The following is a 21340-nucleotide window of genomic DNA, read 5'->3' as shown; positions in this document are numbered from 1 at the left end:
ATACAGTGGGAAGGGACCTGGACTTTGTTTTCATCTACCTGGACAACATCCTCATCACCAGCAGGAACCACCAGGAACATGCTACTACCCACCTTCGCAAACTCTACTCCCACTTTGCGGACTTTGGCCAAATGGTCAACCCAGTTTGGCCAGGAGGAGATAGATTTCCTCAGCCGTGGAATCACCAAGAGTGGAGCAACATCATTGCCAAAGAAAGTGGAGGCTATTCGGCAATTCTCAAGGCCCAACACACACAAGGGCCTTCAGGAATTTGTCGGCATGGTCAATTTTTACAACTGCTTTATACCTGCTGCAGCACAAATCATGTGCCCTCTCTTTGCCATGATGACCTCCAAACAGAAAGACTTGGCCTGGAGCGAGGAGGCAGCTATGATGCACTGTAGTACCAGTAAGCAGACACAAGATTCGGAAGACTGAACAACAGGCTTTATTCTACTTAAAGTCTCTGCTGTAGTTAGCTGCAACTCTGTGTGACTGATCTCAAGGGGCTGGATGTGGCTTATATCCCGGCAGATGATTGGCAGCCAACTGGGTGGGGCTTGGTCCATTCAGGTCAGCTGATTGACAGCCGGCCAGGTGTGGTCTGTCCTCAAGTGATCTTCCCACAGGTACACAGGTCGCCCTCTGCAGTAGGCTAATGGTGTATCACCACAGCAGCTATTATGGAGTCCTAATCTGAGTGATCAACAGTCACCAGGACTCATGAGATTGCCTTGTGACTTGAAGTCACAAGCTTTATGTAAATATTATAAATAGTTTATGCCATTTTGTATAATAGTCAATGACTGGAAAAATTGTGGTAAAGAGTACAGTGTTGAGGGAAACCTCTGTGTCTGTGGTTTCATTACTCTGGGTAACCAAGAGTGGGAGTTTGGTTCCTCGTATAACATTTCTGGCCACGGTTACAGCATATTTTGGTGACGAGGACCTTGGATAATTGAATTTAACAACAATGTCAGTACCAATGGAACAGCTCAAGGCCGTCCTAAAACAGCAACAAGAGAGTTTTGAGCTCCTACAATCAAAATTAATGGACCAGCTGGCAACAAAAATGTCTGTGGGAGCTTTAATCATTGAGGAAGGTGAGCCTGCACTTAAAACAAATTCTGCAGACGCATTAATGAACTCTATCACTGAGTTTAATTACGACTCGGAGTCATGCACTTTTGAAACTTGATATAGAAAGTATGAAGACTTGTTTTCAGTAGACTTTTCCAAGTTCAGATAGGCGAGGAAGATTAGGCTGTTGTTGAGGAAGTTAGGCACTCGAGAACCCGAGCACTACATAAACTTCATTCTGCCAAGACTTCCCCGGGAGCTCAGTTTCAGGGAAACACTTGAGGTAATGGCAGAAATATTCAGTGAACAAATATCACTGTTCAACATTCAGTATCAGTGTTTAAAAATGACCAAGAGAGATACCGAAGATTTCATGGCATACGCGAGTAGGGTAAATCGACAGTGCGAGCGTTTTCAACTCTTTACATTGACTGAAGACCAGTTTAAGTGTCTCGTCTTTGTAGCGGCATTGCAGTCACGCCAAGACGTAGACCTCAGAACGCTGTTGCTGGCAAACATTGAACAGGAATCTGACGTGACCATTCGAAAATTAATCGCCGAATGCCAACGCTTAATTAATCTGAAACACGACAGCAAAATGGTGGAAGCTGCCCACTCATCTTCAAGTAGTGTACAGACAGTCAAGTCAGCAGACCCCGCTAGACCAAATAAAAGTGTGATCTGCCCAGCCAAACCGCCCATTGTGCCTGCTGGAACTGCAATGAGTGGCACTACGCTCGTGATTGCCCATACAGATGGCAGCGTTGCAGTAAATGCAAGCGTTGAGGACATAAACCAGAATGCTGCAGAGGGAAAACACCCATTAAGTTAGCTTCACATACAACAGTGAAACCAATCAAAGCAACTTTTAAGGTGACAACCGCCAAATGCAGGAAATACACGAAGGTGCACATTAATGGCATTCCAGTGAGGCTGCAAATTGATACAGGGTCTGATATAACCCTAATATCAAAGAAAATGTAGAAACAGATTGGTCAGCCAGAGTTGACTCCAACTGAAAACACAGCACAGAACGTGTCCTGGAGTTGTTAGGTTCCATCAGCTTAAATGGCGCAGAAGGGAATGGATCATGTTATTTGGTAAAATGTCCTAACCTCGATCTCATGGGCCTCGACTGGATCGAAAGGTTGAACCTACTTGACCGTCCACTAAATGATATTTGTCAAAAGTTGGAAGTGGCACATCCCCCAACAGCGGCAAATACCGCACAAGAGTTGATTATACAGTTGAAGCAATGCCACGCACAGGTATTTTCTGAAAGCCTCGGGTGGTGCACAGAGCTGGAAGATATTCTTGTCGCTGAACTCTCGGTAGAGGCAGAAGTCAACCAAGTATTTAAAGATGTTATTAACTCACTGCCTGTTACAGCAGAAAGAGTCAGATAAGCAATGATGAAGATGACATTCTTCAAGAGATAATGAGTTACTGTCGTACAGGGTGGCCAAAAACTTGTCCAAGAATAGAAATTCAAACATTTTTTAAAAGACAAGGATCATTAACAATCTCTAATGGCTGTCTTTTGTTTGCAGAAAGGATTGTGATACCACAAACTCTGCAATCAGCAATCGTAAAACAGTTTCACAGGGGATATTCTGGAACAAATCGCGGAAAAGCCCTTGCACGAAGCTATGTTTATTGGCCTCTGAGGATGACCAGATTGAACAACTAACACGGTCATGTATCAGAGGTGCCTCGGCTGCGAAATTCCCTGTCAAGACGAATTTACGTTCCTGGCCACAACCAAGCGGGCCATGGAATCGTCTCCATGTAGACTACGCAGGACCAATTAATGGGGAGTACTATCTAATCGTAGTGGATGCATACTCCAAATGGTTGGAGATCATCAAGGTAACCCGACTAAATGCATTGGCTACAATTATGGAACTCAAGTCCACATTCAATCATTTTGGTGCTCCTGCAACATTAGTTTCGGACAATGGGATGCAATTCACGGCAGCTGAATTTGATATATTATGCAAACAATACGGCATCACTCATATTTGCTCACCTCCATACCATCCACAGTCCAATGGTCAGGTAGAACGCTTTGTGGATACATTCAAACAGGCTCTAAACAAATCCACGGGGGAGGGTCCAACAGTGGAGATCTTACAGACATTCTTGTTAAATTATAGGATCACTCCAAACCCACAAAATCATGGTGGCACTTCACCTGCGGAAAACACCTTCAGTAGGAAAATTAAAGCACCATTTGGCATTATTTTCCCACAAGTCAGAACCTGGACGCAGAGATTTGTATATGGAAAGACAGTTTAACCGCCGGCATGGATCAAAACAAAGAACATTTCAGGATGGACATGTGCTGGTGCGAGACTACAGGGTGAAGTCGGGTGAGTGGCAGCTGGGGAGAATTCTGAGGAAGATCAGGGAGGTTCTCTATCATGTGCAGGTTGGACCAGACAGATGGACTTGACATGCCAACCAGTTGTGACCAACCGAATGTAATCTCACTGAGACATCTGAGCAATTCAACTTGGATGCTCTGTTGGAAACTTTTGAACTGCAGAAACCAGTGACCAACCAAGAACAACCATCACAGGAAAACAAGATTTTACCTGCTGCATCATAGGAACCTGTACAAACTTCACAAAGAGTTCGCAAACCAGTAAAGCCCTTCCAAGTGAACCCAAGTCTACACTCATATGAGTAAGAATTCAAAGGATGAGGTGCTAGGGAGTCCTAATCTGAGCGACCCACAGTCACCAGGACTCACGAGATTGCCTTATGACTTGAAGTCACAAGCTTTGTGTAAATATTATAAATAGTTTACACCATTTTGTACAACAGTCGATGTCTGGAGAAATTGTAGTAAAGAGAATGGTTTTAAGGGAAACCTCTGTGTCCGTAGTTTCATTACTCTGGGTAACCAAGAGTGGGAGTTCGGTTCTTCATATAAGATTTCTGGTCACGGTTACAACAGCAGCCATGGCTTTCCAATGGACCAAAGAAGCCCTAGCCCATGCCACATCGCTAGTCCACCCCAGAATTGACGTCCCCACCTTCCTGAGAGTCGATGTGTCAGCAATAGCAGTAGGGGGTGTACTCATACAGCTGGTCGAGGGACACTGGAGGCAATTGGCCTTCTTCAGCCACCATTTGCAACACCACGAATTAAAATACAGTACATTTGACCTGGAACTTCTAGCCTTCTACCTCATGGTCAGACATTTCCGCTACTTCCTCGAGGGTAAACCTTTCACTGTCTTTACTGACCACAAACTCCTCACCTATGCATTTGCAAAAGTTTCCAATCCACTTGGCATACATCTCAGAATTCACCACCAACATTCAACACCACTCCAAAAAGGAAAATGTCATCACAGACACCCTCTCAAGGCCGACTATTCAGTCCTTAGAACCAGGTCTAAACTATTTTGAGTTTGTACAGGCACAAGACGACGATGCAAAGACCCAGGCTTTTCGCACAGCCATCACCAGCCTCCATTTCGAAAATGTCCCCCTGCCAGACAGCGACCGCATTTTGCTCTGCGTTGTCTCCACCGGTCAGCCCCGACCAGTCATTACAGATCAATGAGACGATGGGTCTTCCACACCACCCACACTTCTCGCATCCGTCCATCAGGCCCACAGCTGCATGATCACTGATTGTTTGTATGGCATGACTTACGAAAATAGGTAACAGACTGGGCCCAAACCTGCACACATTACCAGACCTTCAAAGTCCAGACACACAAAAGTTCTCATCCAGCAGTTCAAACCACCCAGCCGATGATTCAACCACGTTCACAATGATATCGTCCATCCTCTGCCTGTTTCACGAGAAGCCCAGTATCTCCTCAGAGTAGTCAACTGAGCCTTGAGATGGCCAAAGGCTATTCCCCTCAAAGACACAACTGCAGAAGCTTGCACCAGGGCAGTGCTCACACACTGGATATCTATTTTGGGACACTAGCCCATATCACCATGGACAGGGGGGAACAATTCACTTTGTGGACACAGCTTACCTCCCTCCTTGGCACGAAACTCGACCATACCACCACCTACCACCCACAGTTCAACGGCCTGGAAAAATGTTTCCACTGCCACCTAAAGTTGGCGATCATGGCCCACCTGAATGGATCCAACTGGGTGGACAAACTCCCCTGGGTGCTCCTTGGCATTCAGACAGCACCCAAGGAGGACCTCCAGGTCTCTGGTATACTGGACCCCTTTGACCCTCCCCAGGGAATTACACCCGGCGACCAAGGGCACAGACACAGCAGGAGGAGCAGCACTGCAAAAACTGAGGGAGAGGTTGGGCTCCTCCACACCACAGCCACCCTCCCACCACAAACACCACCCCACCTAAATGCCAACAGATTTAAAGACAACTGACTATGTGTTCGTTCTCCGAGGTGCGTACTCCCCTCCCCCTCCCCCACAGCAACCCTACGAAAGCCCCTACAAGGTGAACCGCAGGAGCGGCAACACATTCACAGTAGACATTGGTGGCAGGGAGGAACTGTTCTCAGCCAACTGCCTGAAACTCGCGCATTTGACCTCAGCCAGCCAAGCATGGGGGCAGGCCCCCATGGCGAAACCAACACAGGACTTGGGGTCATGGCACACTATCACCGGTTCTGGGGGGGGGGGGGGTTTGTGTGGCAGTGTACATTTCTGATGGTAGGTGAACCGGCTCCGCGTCATACGGTCACGGCAGCTACTAAGCATGGGAAGTTTCATTAAACAATTGGAGTGCAGACGAGCTCAGAGTACTGATCTCGTTCTTTCAACTCCATTTAGCTGCCGCTACAAAATGTAATTTATAGCAATATTTGCTCCTGTAATGGTGCCATAAAACTATATATTTCAGGACGTTCATGTCAATAAATTCTGATTCACCATTAAAGATGGCCAATAGACTGTTCCCAAGTAAGTTTTATAACATAGAAGCTATCCATATTTTTTTTATGTTTGGTCTGTATGGTTTGACTGATTAATTCAGGTTAAAATTTGATCTTGACATTGATAAATTTCAGTTCTTGTCATAAATTTCTTTCTTTCCCTTGCTATTCATTATTTCCATCAAGACAGATTCCATATCTCTACTCAATGTTTCAATCATGATTCAACACTGCTCTGATACCATAGTTGATCAACACCACCTAGTCTCCTTTTGCTTTTAGGACCAGGACAATCCTGGTCATCCTGTAACCAGATTTCCGTATTACATCACTCACATTTTTATTGTGCCATCAACTCGTACCTTGTTGGAAATGCAATATGCATTCACAGAAAGAGCCGTATAAAGCATTACCGTCATTTCTTTTTAACTTTAGATTCACTTTCAGCTGCACACATTTGTACTTTTTGCCTCTTTCTGTCAAACATTGATTGTTATTCTAACTTTCACTTACCTGTCACTTGAATTGATTGTTCTAATTCGTGTAAAGCCCCCATCTCCAACCTAATTTCTAGGATTTGCAAGAGAAACAGAAGTTGTCTATTTCCCATCACAGGTACTGCTTGACCCACTGAGGTTTCCAGCTTTTTAGTTTTACTTCCTCAGGAAGTGAAGCAACTCATAACAGCATGCAGTCAGACCTGGATAACGTTCAACCTTGGCAAGCAAGATGTATGCCACAATCAAATTAAGCAATGGCCATCTCTAATAAGTGAGTATAGCCACCTATCTGTTGAATATCAGTCCACCCTCATTGGGATCCTCAGTGGCATCACTAAAAAGAAATTCAATTGGACCAGCCATACAAATCTTTTCTTCTTCTTCTATCTTTGGCTTGGCTTCGCGGACGAAGATTTATGGAGGGGGTAAAAAGTCCACGTCAGCTGCAGGCTCGTTTGTGGCTGACAAGTCCGATGCGGGACAGGCAGACACGATTGCAGCGGTTGCAAGGGAAAATTGGTTGGTTGGGGTTGGGTGTTGGGTTTTTCCTCCTTTGCCTTTTGTCAGTGAGGTGGGCTCTGCGGTCTTCTTCAAAGGAGGTTGCTGCCCGCCAAACTGTGAGGCGCCAAGATGCACGGTTTGAGGCATTATCAGCCCACTGGCGGTGGTCAATGTGGCAGGCACCAAGAGATTTCTTTAGGCAGTCCTTGTACCTTTTCTTTGGTGCACCTCTGTCACGGTGGCCAGTGGAGAGCTCGCCATACAAATACAGTGCCTACAAAAGCAGATGAAAGACTAGGTATTGTGCAGCAAATGAATTGCTGCCTAACTACCACTCCCCACCCCCAAATCCTTCCTACTATCCATAAAGAAAAAGTCAGAACAGAGATGGAATACTCTTTTGCATGAATGAGTGCAGCTCCAACTCTAATGAAGCTGACAACTTCCAGGATAAAATACAATTTGATTTGGACCCCTTGCATCACCTAAAACTTCTATTCCTTTCACCACAGTAAACACTGACTGCAGGATACAATACTTCCAAAATGCACTGGTGTCATTTGCCAAAGCAAGTCTCCCAGCATATACAAACAAGAACAAGTAGCAGGCCAACAGGAACACAACCCATAAATGCTGGCCTTCCCGTGAGTGCCCAGATTCCATCAAATGAACAAGTTTAGTCAGAAAAAAATTAAATGCAAGACTAAAATGTCTACCATTAGAACTAAAGAAAACTGCCACTTTCTAACTCATTACGTGACATATTCCATTCATGTCAACAAAATATATTAAACTCTGAAACCCTCTGTACCACCAGAACAAGAGTATAGATGTAATAACCATAAGCTTTTCAATATATAATAATTAATTAATTCAACATGAATTATCTGTACTTTTGTCTGATGTATCTGTTAAGGCCAGCACAAGAAAGCAACCTGCATCCAACTTTAATGTAATTATGAATGAGCCTAAATTCACACATCAAACTACTTTCTCAATAAGCTTATTTCAAAAACGATAGAACCTAATGAAGAAAAGTTTTACCTTTAGAAATAATTAGCATGGTTAGAACAGTAGTTAGTGTGACACTATTTTACAACGCTTGCAACCCAGGTTTGAATCTGGGTTCTCCCCATGTCTGCATGAATTTCCTCCAGTGCTCCAGTTTCTTCCCACCCTTCAAAAATCCACAGGGTTTGTAGGTTAATTGAGTGGATTTGGGTGGCATGGGTTCATGGGCCAGAAGAGCCTGTTACTGCGCTGCAAGTCTAAAGTTTTTAAAAACTACAATTTAAAAAGTTCAATATTAACTGAAATGGCTTTTTAAACCTCAAACCTGACTACCATGTGCACTAGAAACAAGTAAAACTGCAATTTTGCAAGATAATCATGATAAATGTCTGGTAAAAGGGTTAGAAACTCATTGGCATTTATGCTAGATAACTTATTTGTTAAAACATAAGAGTAACTTTCAGGGAAATAAAAAGTTATATACAACTAATATTGCTGCCCTCTTTTAATAGGGAAGCAGTTATTATAACCTAATACACAATAAAACTTGCTGATTAAACAGCTTAACCACCAAGAGAAAAAGGCAAAATATACATCTTCTGAAATTTTGAAATAGAAGCAGAAAATGTGGAAAACATGGAAACCATTTCAGACTGATGACCTGATGAAAAATCATGGAGTTGAAATATTCATCCTCCCTCGATCCTTGTATAAAATCTGTTATCTGTTGGGTGCTTTCAGTATTTATTTTAAAGCCACAATGAAAACTTTGACCAATAGAGGTCAAATTTGTAGGTTTCAGAGAAAGTATTCACAAATGATAATGTTTATTGTCATATATGTTGTACAATGTATATATCCACAAATACTTGCTGCAGCCGAATAGATAGTTGTAAAACAAAACTATACAGTAAATGTAATTGAATAACAATAAGTACATATTATACTTAATATTCACAATATTGCTAGTGTTTCCCAAAAATGAATTTAAATCTTTATTTTTTACTTTATTATTTGACCTATTTATGGATTAAAGTATTTTATTATTCAAGTCTTGACACATCTGATCCTGGTTCCACTGTGGGTCATAAAGTAGCATGATTAGCCCCTTTCACACTTGCAAGTGGTCCTAGAAATTAACGGCCAATCGGCATTTAAAGTGCCTAGTGTGAAACAAAAGTCTTCTCAATGCCAGCGTCAGATGACGTCATCTCACGCTGGGGATTGACTACCTCGACCCCAGTACAATCCCTGGCATCTGCAGATGCCGGCGTTGCAATTTTGCAAGCATAGAATGAGTAATTGCATTGTAGGATTGAAATTACACTATTTTTGCATGAGCATGTTAAACCCTGAGGAAAAGTGTGCTGCAGATGTGATGGAGACCTAATGCAACACAGACACTCCTCCCCCATTCTCCCTGTGAATATTACATTGAAATAGTAGGCACATTGGGAGAGCTATCGAAAAACTGATTTTAAAAAAATCAGATGTTATTTGGTGTGACTTAAATCAGTGAAAAAAAGTTACATCAGTGGTTCTCAACCTTTTTCTTTCCATTCACATACCATTTTAAGCAATCCCTTACTAATCACAGAGCACCAATGGCATAGGGATTGCTTAAAGTGGTATGTGAGTGGGAAGGGAAGATTAAGAACCACTGTTCCAGACCCAATTGTTACTAAAATATTTTGCTTGAGAAAATTTGTCATTGGCCTATTTCCTTTGGAGTTATGAAACTGTGCACATAACAAGTCAATTAGGTATGATTAAAACAGTGGTTTTCAACCTTTTTCTTTCCACCCACATACCACCTTAAGCAATCCCTTACTAATCATAAAGCATCTATGGCATAGGGAATACTTGAAGTGGTATGTGAGGGGAAAGAAAAAGGTTGAGAACCACTGAGTTACATACACAAACAAAAATTTTAAATGTCTTCTGCAAACTGGGGGGATAGGGAGGTGCAACAACTCCTTACCCTAAGGCTGGAGGAGGGAGCTGGATATGAATTAACAGGCACAATTAAAGCTGGACAATTTTATGAGGGCATTGCATTGAAGCTCTGGGCAATGGGGTATCAGAGAGACAAAAAAAAAACAGGTTATTAACAACTTAAAGACACTAAAAAGGTTTCACCAGGTCATGGACCATAATGGGAGGAGTGATGCAGACCGTTGGAACTGGCCTTATTTTAACATGGCATATGACATGTGAGGTACAAGCAGGCAAGCTACACCACTGGCTTTTGTAGGCAACCTGTAAGCTACGAGTGCAGCTGCTGCACAATCCCTTAAGCTCAGTTTTCAAACGGAGGAGGAAGTTGAGGTGCAGGAACTGGATGCCCCTTGTACCTGGTCTGTCACATATCCAGCAACCTCCCCCGATCCCTCATCTGCTCCTGGTGCTTTCCCCCACCCCCCCCCCCCAACTGTACCTCAGCCTCTCCCTCTGTCACATCACCTGGCACTACCTCAGCTGACCAACAGACCACAACTGAAAGCAAAATCACAGGAATCGCACCACATGCTGTACTAGGAGCTGATAAGACCCCTAGTTCACTTTTTTCAATGTCAATTCTGGTTTGAATCAATGGTCAAGACCTGGCATTAAATCACATATGTGTCTCACTGCTCTCCAGGAGGTAGCAGGAGGCAGAAACACAAGAAGCCCACAAAGAGGGAGGAGGAGACAACTGCAATGCGTGGGCTCATACTGGAAATAGATATGATTGAACAGGAAAGAGAACAGGACCGAAGGGAGAGGCATGCAGAGATGTAGCAGGGGTTGATGCAGGAGCACAGAGCACAGCCACAGAGCGCAAGTCAGGAGTGTGCCACCAACAGACAGGAGCATCAGGATGATGATGATGGATGTGCATGACTGATAATTGACATAAGGCAAGAGACTCCAACTTCTGAATGACCTTTTTTTCTCTGTTGAATAATTGTTTTGAACCATCGTTTGAATTTTTAATATGTTAAAGGTTCACTCATTTGGTTTTGGCGTTCTTACAGTGAAAATATTGTGAGTTGAATCAATCTGGAGTGGTTAGGAAAAGAATTAGACTCATTTTAATTGTATCTATGGTTATGCCTGTTTTATTAAAGCCTAGTTAAAAATTCATTTCATATCAGGGCTTTGGCCCTGCAAATCTGGCTCTTACCGCTGACCAATTGATCCTGTTAAAAGCCGAATCACAATATTTTAATAACAAATTTTTTTAAAGGTTTAAATTTTATTTCAATTTTTTTTAAATAAAAAAGATCGGGACCAATGCCTGAAGAGGGCGGACAAAATCAGTGAACCGGTGCGGACTCGAAAGGCCAACATGGCCTGTTTCCGCTCCGTTAATGGTTATATGGTTATATGCATGCACAGACTGCAGTGATAATGAGACTTGCCTCATCCATCGAAGTAATTGCACAAGTCCAACCTTGGCCCTCCACTATTCAGTCTCCTTCCTTCATTAGCAGGCCTCCTGCCTCCCCTCTCCTACCAGCCTCCCCCTCATTCCAGCCATCTTCTGCCACCATGATGTCAGAAGCCTCATTGCATACCCCTCCCTCCTTGGACCTCCAACAGCCCTCCCCATTCCATTCTCCTCCCTCTTATCACCCTAAACATCCTTCCCCCTCCACTGCTGTCTTCGAGCTCCAATGATGAACCCTGCCGACATGCTAACTGTCATCATCCCCTTTCGGCCAAGACTGTGCCAACCTAATTAACCTACAACCCCCGGCATGTTTTCTTTTGAACAGTGGAAAGAACCAGAGCCCTCAGGGAAAACCCATGCAGACATGGGGAGAATGTAAAAATTCCTCACAGACAGCGTGAAATTTGAACCCCAGTCCAATTGCTGGTGCTGTAACAGTGATGTGCTAACCATGTCATCCTTTAAATAATAGAGCTTATTGTACATTTGTACAAAATTTTTTACTTGCTACAGTCAAACAGGTACTTGCGTAAAAAGAACTCCACAACTCTAATAGCATACATTAAATTAATAAGAAATAATAAATACAAAAGATATGTAAGAGCCAATGCAAACAATCCCATTTGCAGTGTTATCATATTTTATTATTAATGTAGTAAGAGAGGTTCAAGATCCTGATAGCCACTGGAGAGAAACTGTTCTTGACCTAAGAGATTCTGGGTTTCAGACTTTTGTAGCTTCCTCCCGAACGTTGCAGCAAGAAGAGGTTATGTCCAGGGTGTTGGAGGACCTTTATGATATTGGCTTTTACTGACCTGACAACCCTGCAACATGGAATCTTGTCAATTTATTTGCTAAAATCTACATAGACCACAAAGACTTGTCTCTTTGATCCTCAAACTCCTCAAAAAGTTTAATCAAGTTAATCAGACACAACTTTCCCTTAAATGCAAGCTGGTTGTTCTGAATTATCTGTGTTTTTCCAAATGAAGGTTCGAGTACTCCCTTAGAATTGATGTCACTAACTTGCACAGTAATTCTCGGTTCATCCTATCCTCTTTCACTAATATTAAAATTTGCATTTTCCAATTCACTGGCACCACTCCTGCTGTGGAGTACTGAAAAACCAGTCACCATGTCTACAAATTTTTCCCTTGTTTTTTTAACATCCTGGATGAAATCTCCTCAATTATTACCCAATTGTTTTCATACTTATCTGAAATTTGGCAACATATTTGCTTATGAATTTCTTCTTGGATTGTATGAACATCTATCTTACACTTCCAACATATGACTGCCCCATTTTCTTAAGTTCAAACTACAAAACCTAATTTGATAGAACTTTCACACAGCCAGTTCCTTCTTCTCTACTCTCAAGTCAAATTTATTGTCATCTGATTGCAAATACAACCTGACGAAACAGCATTCTCCAGTCCTTGATGCAAAACACGCAGATACACAACCAGATAAAACATATGCAAACAAACAATACATATGTAGGACAAGTATTCAAATAAATACTGTTTCATGAATATGAGAGTTTCAGTATGGTTCATGGGTAACAAAATGGTGGCTGGTAGCTTTGCCCGCTTCAGTCTTCTCGAGAAGTACAGTTGCTGTGTGCCTTCCTGACAAAGTGAGGAGATGTTGTGTGTTCACAATTGGACTCTTATTTTATATATATATATATATATATATATATATAAGAGAGGTTCAAGATATAATTTGAATTATATATATATATATATATTATATATTAATTTTTTTTTAATTTAAGAATTTTAAAACCACATCTACAATCATTAATTAATAAATTGAAAAAAATAATACATATGTGGTGTGTGTATATGTATGTAAGCTCCCTTATCCCTCCCTCCCCACCCACCCTCAACATAAAAAGAAAAATAGAAAAAGATAGGAGAATGCCAAAAAAAATCTCATTTCACATAATACTGGAGCTAAGGGTTACCTGTGTAGTGAGCTTTCAGAGAGTCCTTCAAATTTTCAAACCAACACATTGTAAGTATAGGCTCCATATTTTCAAAAATAAATGATATTATCATGCAAATTATGTTATTTTTTTAAAAAGTGGAATACAAGATCACAATTCAGCATGCCCTCTCTCTACTCCTAAAACTGTATTTGATTTCAAAGAAATGGCAATGCACTTTCTATAAACAGCTATAGCTAATCGTAAAAATTCAATTTGATACATAGTTAATTTTAATATCACCCAACAAAAATAACATTGGTTCTAGTGTGCATTTTACCTTTAATATTTTCTCCAAAATTATTTTTTTTACCTCAAACCAAAAAGGTTTTACTCTAGGACACTCCCAAGTAGAATGAAAAAATGAACCAATTTCTTGATCACATCTAAAACTACCAAATTCAACTTTAATTTTTGGGGAGTTAAATATAATTGATACAAGAAATTATATTAAACTAATCTGTAATTTACATTAATAATTTTCATCATACATATCATGCTTCCAATCATTTTCATCTATTCGTCTACCTAAATCAACTTCCCATTTTAATCTTGATTAATTCGTATTCTACAAACTGTTTTCTGAAGTAATTTATACATCTCTGAAATAAATTTATTCATACCATCCTTAGTTATTATTAATTCTAATTAATTTTGTCTAGGTAATCTCAAATGATAATCTCTTATCAATTAAAAAAGCTTTATCTTGATAGCAGCAAAAAAAAAGGGTATTATTCGGGACATTAAATTTTTCCTTCATTCGTTGAAAAGTAATAAATTCACATGTTTCAAACCAATCTTCTATTCTTTTTATTCCCATTTGACTCCAAGTCTTTAAAAATTGATTATTCATAGAAAAAGGAAGAAGTCTATTTTGATATAAAGGTGTTCTTCGAGAAATTAAACCCTTGTGGCAGCGCATGCTCTCATGGCGAACCGGCCCTGCGTGTAATGCCACATGGCGGGGCAGCTATGGGAAGATGACACCGTCAGGGTTTCTCCCTGCCTCAGGTCTCCTGCCCAACGTGCACCTGGGGCACCATTTATGATGTCACTACATACACGGTGACTGAGCTCACGCTGCCCTTAAAGGGGCACATGCTAAATTTGAATTAAACAGTCATTAACGACATTCAACGTGGTGGCTGTGTCTTTCATGGCTGTGGCCAGCTCCACATTGGTGACTCCAAAGACCCCAGACGCCTTTCTGGTCTCAAGAACATGGATCCGGCCGAGATAAATGCCGTTGCCATCAAACTGCCCCCCTTGACCGCATGAAACCCGCATACGTGGTTCAGGCAGGTGGAGGCGCAGTTTTGACTGAGGAACATGTCAGCAGATGCCACGATATTCTATCACGTCGTGAGCATGCTGGACGAAGAAACGGCAGGTAGAGTGGACGATCTAATGCACAACCCACCGGCTGAGTGTAAATATCCTGCCCTCAAGAACCTGCTCCTAGGCACTTTCGGGCTCAGCCCTCAGCAGCGTGCCTCTAGACTCCTGCACCTGGACAGGCTTGGGGACCGCACACCATCGGCCCTCATGGACGAGATGCTGGCGCTGGCGCTGGCGAAGGATCACAAACCTTGTTTCCTATTCCGCCAGATCTTTCTCGAGCAGATGCCCGATGATATCCAACTACTCCTGGTGGATGAGGATTTCACGGATCCACGCTGAGTCACAGCCCCAGCGGGCCCCTCTGGCACATCAAGAGGGAGAATGAAGCAGCAGCCCTCAGCCAGGTTACGCGACCAGGAGCCAGCTGGCCCCAACGATCCCCAAGCACAAGCCAGAGGAGCACCATCCCACCTAGTGCTTTTACTATCAGCACTGGGGAGTGCAAGCTCGTAAGTGCTGACAACCATGTAACTACCAGGGAAACGACCTGGCCAGCCGCCATTGATAGCTGTGATGGCTGGCCGCGTGAACAGCCTCCTCCACGTTACCGACAAGTCCACCAACTGGCATTTCCTGGTGGACACAGGAGTGGAGCTGAGCGTCCTGCTCCCCACCACCTTCGAGACACACACCCAATCTCACGGTCCCACCCTGCAGACAGCCAACGGTTTCGCCATCAAGACCTTCGGTACCCGCAGGGCGCAGATCCAGATCAGGAAAGAGAAATTCCACTGGAAGTTCCTGATAGCCTCGGTGGGTATGACGTTGTTGGGGGCCGACTTCCTGAGGGTACCTGGCCTGTTGGTCATAAATGAAGGGCAAGAGGCTGGTCAACGCTCACACTTTCCATTTGGTGCGCCTGGAAGCCACGGACGCCTACAAGCTCAAGATCACCGACATCGCTACTTCCAGGGACGAGTATTCAAGCATACACCATGAGTTCCCCACCATCCTACAACCACAATTCAGCGCCACCTTACCCAGCACGGGATATACCATCATATCGCCGCCAAGGGTCCCCCACTGCATATCAAGCCCAGACGACTTCCGCCCGAGAAGCTGCAGCTAGCAAAGGAGGTGTTTTCCCGTCTGCAGGAGCTGGGGATCGTCTGTCATTCGGACAGCACCTGGGCATCCCCCCTCCACATGGTCCCAAAATCCTCCAGGGGCTGGAATCCCTGTGGGGATTACTGGTAATTGAATGACGATACCATTCCGGACAGATACCCGGTTCCCCGCATTCAAGACTTCTCGGCCAATCTCCACGGCGCGCAAGTCTTCTCCAAGGTCGATCTGGTGTGGGGCTATCATCAGATCTTGGTCCACCCCGAGGACATCGGCAAGACGGCAATTATCACCCCCTTTGGCCTCTTTGAATTTCTACGTATGCCTTTCGGCCTCAAGAACGGGGCCCAGACTTTTCAGCGTCTCATGGATGCAGTGGGTTGGGACTTGGACTTTGTGTTTATCTATCTAAACGATATCCTTATCACTAGCCGCAACCGAGAAGAACACAAGGCCCACCTCTGTACCGTTTGCCCGACTGATGGAGTTTGGCCTCACGCTCAACGTGGCCAAGTGCCAGTTTGGCAAACAGACGCTGCAGTTCCTGGGGCACACCATCTCAGCAGTAGGGGCTGCCCCGGCACCAGAGAATGTCACATCCATCCAGCAGTTCCCCAAGCCAACCACCCTCAAGGACCTACGTGGGGATGGTGAATTTTTATCATAAATTCATCCCCGGCGGCGCCCGCACGCTGTTCACGTTGATTGCCATTAAGGAGAAACTCCTGGCCTGGTCGGAGGATGCAGAGAGCACTTTTGCTGCAACAAAGGAGGTCCTCGCCAATGCAACTCTATTGGTGCACCCGGGCCTGGAGGCACACACGGCGCTCTCGGTGGACGCCTCAGCCACGGCTGTAGGGGGGTGTACTCAAGCAATGGCTCAATCAACAGTGGTGCCCACTGGCCTTCCTTAGCAAACAGTTGCACCCGCCGGAGCTCAAGTACAGTGCTTTCGACTAGAAGCTCCTGAAGCTGTACCTGGCCATCCGGCACTTTTGATATTTTCTGGAGGGCAGGCCCTTCATGGTGTTCACTGACCACAAGCCCCTCATACAGGCATTCACAATGGCCAAAGATCCGTGGTTGGCTCATCAGCAACGCCACTTCTACTACGTGTCGAGTTCACCACCGACATCCAGCACAGGGCAGGTAAAGACAACGTTGTGGCGGATGCGCTCTCTCGTCCGGCGATCAACGCTCTCACTCCCGGCCTTGACTCCACACAATTAGCATAGGCCCAGAAGCAGGACGCAGAAACGCAGGCTCTCTGAACCGCCACCTCTGGCCTCGATCTCCAGGACATTCAGTCGCCCAACAGCCCGGACATGCTGCTCTGTGACATCTCCACCAACTCACCATGCCCGGTAGTCCCTCCGCAGTGGAGGTTGAGGGATTTCAGCTTAGTCCACGACCTAGCCCACCCCTCGGTGAAGACATCGGTGGGAATAGTGGCAAAGCGGTTTTGTGTGGCATGGGCTCAGGAAGGAGGTGGCTGAGATGCCGAGGAAGTGCACCAAGTACCAGGCCACCAAGGTCCACTGATACACGCAGGCCCCAATCCAGCAATTCGACCCGGCAGTGCGGAGATTTCAGCACATCCACATTGATGTCGTAGGCCCCCTGCCGGTGTCCAGAGAGGCATGCTACCTCCTCACCATAGACAACCGAACCATGAGATGGCCGGAGACCATTTCCATCAAAGACGCTTCCGCAGAGATGTGTGCCAAAAATTTAGTCAGTCATTGGATCGCCAGGTTCAGGGTTCCGGCGCACATCACCAGCGACAGAGTCGCCCAGTTCACCTCCGTGCTCTGGGCTCACCTGGAAAACCTTCTGCGGGTTAAACTCCACCACACCACAGCCTACCATCTACAAGCAAATGGTTTGGTGGAGAAATTTCATCATCATCTGAAATCCTCCCTCATGGATCACCTCACCAGCCCAGGCTGGGCAGATGAACTGCCCTGGGTCCTCCTCGGCATCAGAACAGCACCCAAGGAGGACCTGCAGGTGTCTTCTGCGGAACTGGCATACGGCTCGACACTCTCACTGCCCGGTGAATTCTTTGGCCTGGAACCCAACGCCACATCCGATCATGCAAACCTATTGGTGGATCTCCGTAAGAAGCTCTCCAAGCTAGCCCCTCCACCTCCCTCATATCACAGCGCCCGGCTGACACATCATCCCAAAGAGCTGGGCTTGGCAGAATTCATGTTTGTTCAGCGCGGTCCACATACGGCACCTTTGCAATGCCCGTACGAGGGTCTGTACAAGGTCCTCCAGTGGTCCAGTAGGACTTTTACTTTGGACATGGGGGGGAAAAACAAACTTTTCACCCGACCATTTGAAGACGGTGCACTTGGAGCTATCACAGCTGGTGCAAACGGCCATGCCCAAATGCCAGGGCCACTCGCCCAAGCAGCAGGACGCGTAGCTGGTTCTGGGGGGAGGGGGTTATGTGGCGGCACACGCTCTCATGGTGAACCGGCCCCACATGTAACACCACGTGGTGGGGCAGCCATGGGTAGATGGCGCCGTCAGGGTTTCTCCCTGCCTCAGGTCTCCTGCCTAGCAGGAGCAGTGTTTATGATGTCACCACGCACACAGTGACTGAGCTCACGCTGCCCTTAAAGGGGCGCGCACTGAATTTGAATTAAACAGTCATTAACGACATTCAACGTGGTGGCTGTGTCTTTCTTCGCTGTGGCCAGCTCCACACCCTTTCCTCCTATTTCATAATCTACTTTATTCCATAATTCAATCAAATGTCTCAAAATAGGTGTATAAATGAAATCCTGCATATAATCTTCACCTGTTTTACTCAATTCTATATTAGCCCAAGTTAGTTTTTTTACTAAATCAAACATTCCATTAATAAATTTCAATTGGGCTGCTTTATAATAATTCTTAAAATGAGGAAGTTGCAAACCTCCTAATTCAAACTTCCAAGTTAATCTTTTCTTTCCATAAAAACTTTCTTATACTTAAATTTAAATCTGTAAAAGTGTTTTGAGGTATAGACAGGGATTGACTGAAAAAGATATTGATCCCTTGGAAAAATATTCATTTTAAACACAGTTTACTCTACCCATTAAAGTTACTTAAATCATCCTTACTTTTATTGAATAAAGGTAAATAATTCAATTTATATAAATTATTTAAATCCTCATCAATTCTAATACCCAAATATTTAATTCCATTATCTAAATTGAGCAAATTGTTTACATTGAGTATAATCTCCATTAACCAAGGGCATAATTTCACTTTTATTCCAATTAATTTTCTAACCTGATATTTCATCATATTCTTTCAATCTTGCAAACAAAGAACACAATGAATTTATAGGAGCTGTCGTATAATCAAAACATAATCTGCAAATAAATTAATCTTATGTTCCTCTGCACTAACTTTAATACCAATATCCTGTCTTATTAATTCCACTAATGGTTCAATCACTAAAACAAATGAAGCCAGAGATAATGGACATCCTTGTCTAGTTTATTTAGAAAATGAAAAAGTCAAAGAAATTTGTCCATTCGTTATATACAAATCCTTCTGCCAACGTTGTAATGTAAATAAGGATCCAAAACAAATTTTTCTAACACCTTAAATAATTCCATTCTAACCTATCAAAAGCCTTCTGAGCATCTAAAACCAACACCACCCCCAATTCCCCCATCTTTTGAGATGAATGTATTAAACTTATCAATCTAACAATATTATCTGCAGAATGCCTTCCTTTAACAAACCCAGACTGATCTATAGGAATTAAACCAGGTAAATAATTACCCAACCTATTTGCTAAAACTTTAGCTATTATCTTATAATCAACATTTAATAATGATATTGGTCTACAAGATTTTAATGGATCCCTATGTTTCTTAGGTACAACAGTTGCTTGCTTCAATACCTCCCTAAAAGGAGGCATATTAACAAGTCTTTACATTTTTTTTTAAATAGAATTCTGATGGAATACCATCTTCTCTGGGAGATTTACCAGTTTGTAAAGAATTAAGAGCATTAATGATTTCCATCATCGTGAATGGAGCATCTAAATTTTTTTGATCTTGAAAATTTAAAGTAGGCAAATCAATCTTAGATAAAAAATTTCTGAATCTTCCCTTCATCACAATCAGACTATGATGTTTACAACTTAAAATGAAAATCCTTTAAAAGAATTTCTTCAGGTTTATAAGTAACTATTTTTGAATTCCTTTTAATAGCATTAATAGCTCTTGAAGTTTGTTCACCTTTTAAATGCCAAGCTAAAAAACTTTGTGCCATTTCTCCCAATTCATAATATTTTTGTTTATTTGTTTATTTGTTTAATTAATTTTAAGCCCTATTCATTATAATTTAATTTCTTCTTTATCAATTCTTTCTTTTTCACTTCAGATATATTTTTCTGTAAATTTATTTTACCAAATTCTCTATTTCTTTTTCCAATTTATCTAAATCCTTAACATAATCTTTTTAAAAATTTTTAACTGTATAACTTTGACCTTTTAAATAAACCTTCAAAGCATCCTAAAATAAATTTATTATCCATTGAATCTGATTTTTTTTTCTAAATATTCCTGGATTTGTTATAAAATTACAAAATCAACTTTTTCAATAAATAATTAAATCTCCATCTATATGACATTATTTTCCTTTTCAGAAATTATACATGATATCAAAAGGGGTGAATGATCTGATAAAATCCTAGCTTTATATTCTTCTTGTATAACTTTTCCTTGTAAATTTGCTGACATTATAAAAATATATGTATTCTCGAATAAAAATCATGTCTATAAGAATTATCTTTTTCTTTTGGATTTAAACTTCGCAAATTATCGACCAAATTCAAATCTTTCATAAAAGTCAAAATTATTTTCGAAGTTTTAGTCCTAATAACCAATTTTTGTGATTTATCCAAAATTGGATCTAAATAACAATCAAAGTCTCCTCCAATTAAAACACATTAATGTGCTTCAGCAAGGTACAGAAAAGAATCACTAATGGGCCACAGGATGACATGGGGTCAGACTGATAATCCCTGCTATCCTTGAAAAATTGGAGAAAAAGTGACAAAAAGGTTATAAACGTTACAGAAAATATATGAAAGAACTGTCTGAAGACACAGAGAAGACATTAACAATGCCACCAAAGAAGGATAAAGGACTTACTGTTGTACAAGAAACTGAACAAGAAAAGAGAGGCCTACCTTAAGAAAGGATCTGGGAGCTGTTCGTAAGGTAGTATCCAAAGGAGAGAGGCCAAAAGCTGGGGAGACCTTGGACACTGCTGCACAGGGTCTCCCCCAACAATGGCCACCGACATCGGTTGAAGAAGTGAGGAGTCACGCATGTGCAGAGCACAAAAAATGGTGGAAATTTTAAAAAAGATGCCAGACATTCACAGCTCCAGTGATCAAGAAGAAGACCTGGAAAAGCAAAGGAAAGAACAAGAATGACCTACAATCAAGAAA

General features: G+C 42.8%; 1 protein-coding gene across 5 annotated transcripts in view; it reads right to left on the bottom strand.

Annotated features, from left to right (window-relative positions):
* Positions 1-21340, bottom strand: part of tnpo1 (transportin 1) — a 164707-nt gene that overhangs the window by 132071 nt on the left and 11296 nt on the right. Inside the window, exon 1 of one of the 5 annotated variants that reach the window (XM_069937019.1) lies at positions 21077-21190. The exons of the other annotated variants lie outside the window; for them this stretch is intronic. The gene's annotated coding sequence lies outside the window, so the exon portion shown is untranslated. Of the gene's footprint in view, positions 1-21076; positions 21191-21340 lie in introns of those variants that run through there. 5 annotated transcript variants of the gene reach the window in all.

The sequence above is a fragment of the Narcine bancroftii genome, chromosome 1, assembly GCF_036971445.1.
Source record: "Narcine bancroftii isolate sNarBan1 chromosome 1, sNarBan1.hap1, whole genome shotgun sequence".
NCBI lineage: Eukaryota > Metazoa > Chordata > Chondrichthyes > Torpediniformes > Narcinidae > Narcine > Narcine bancroftii.
The sequence above is the reverse complement of the archived record's forward strand: the minus strand, read 5'-3'. Positions and strand labels throughout refer to the sequence as shown.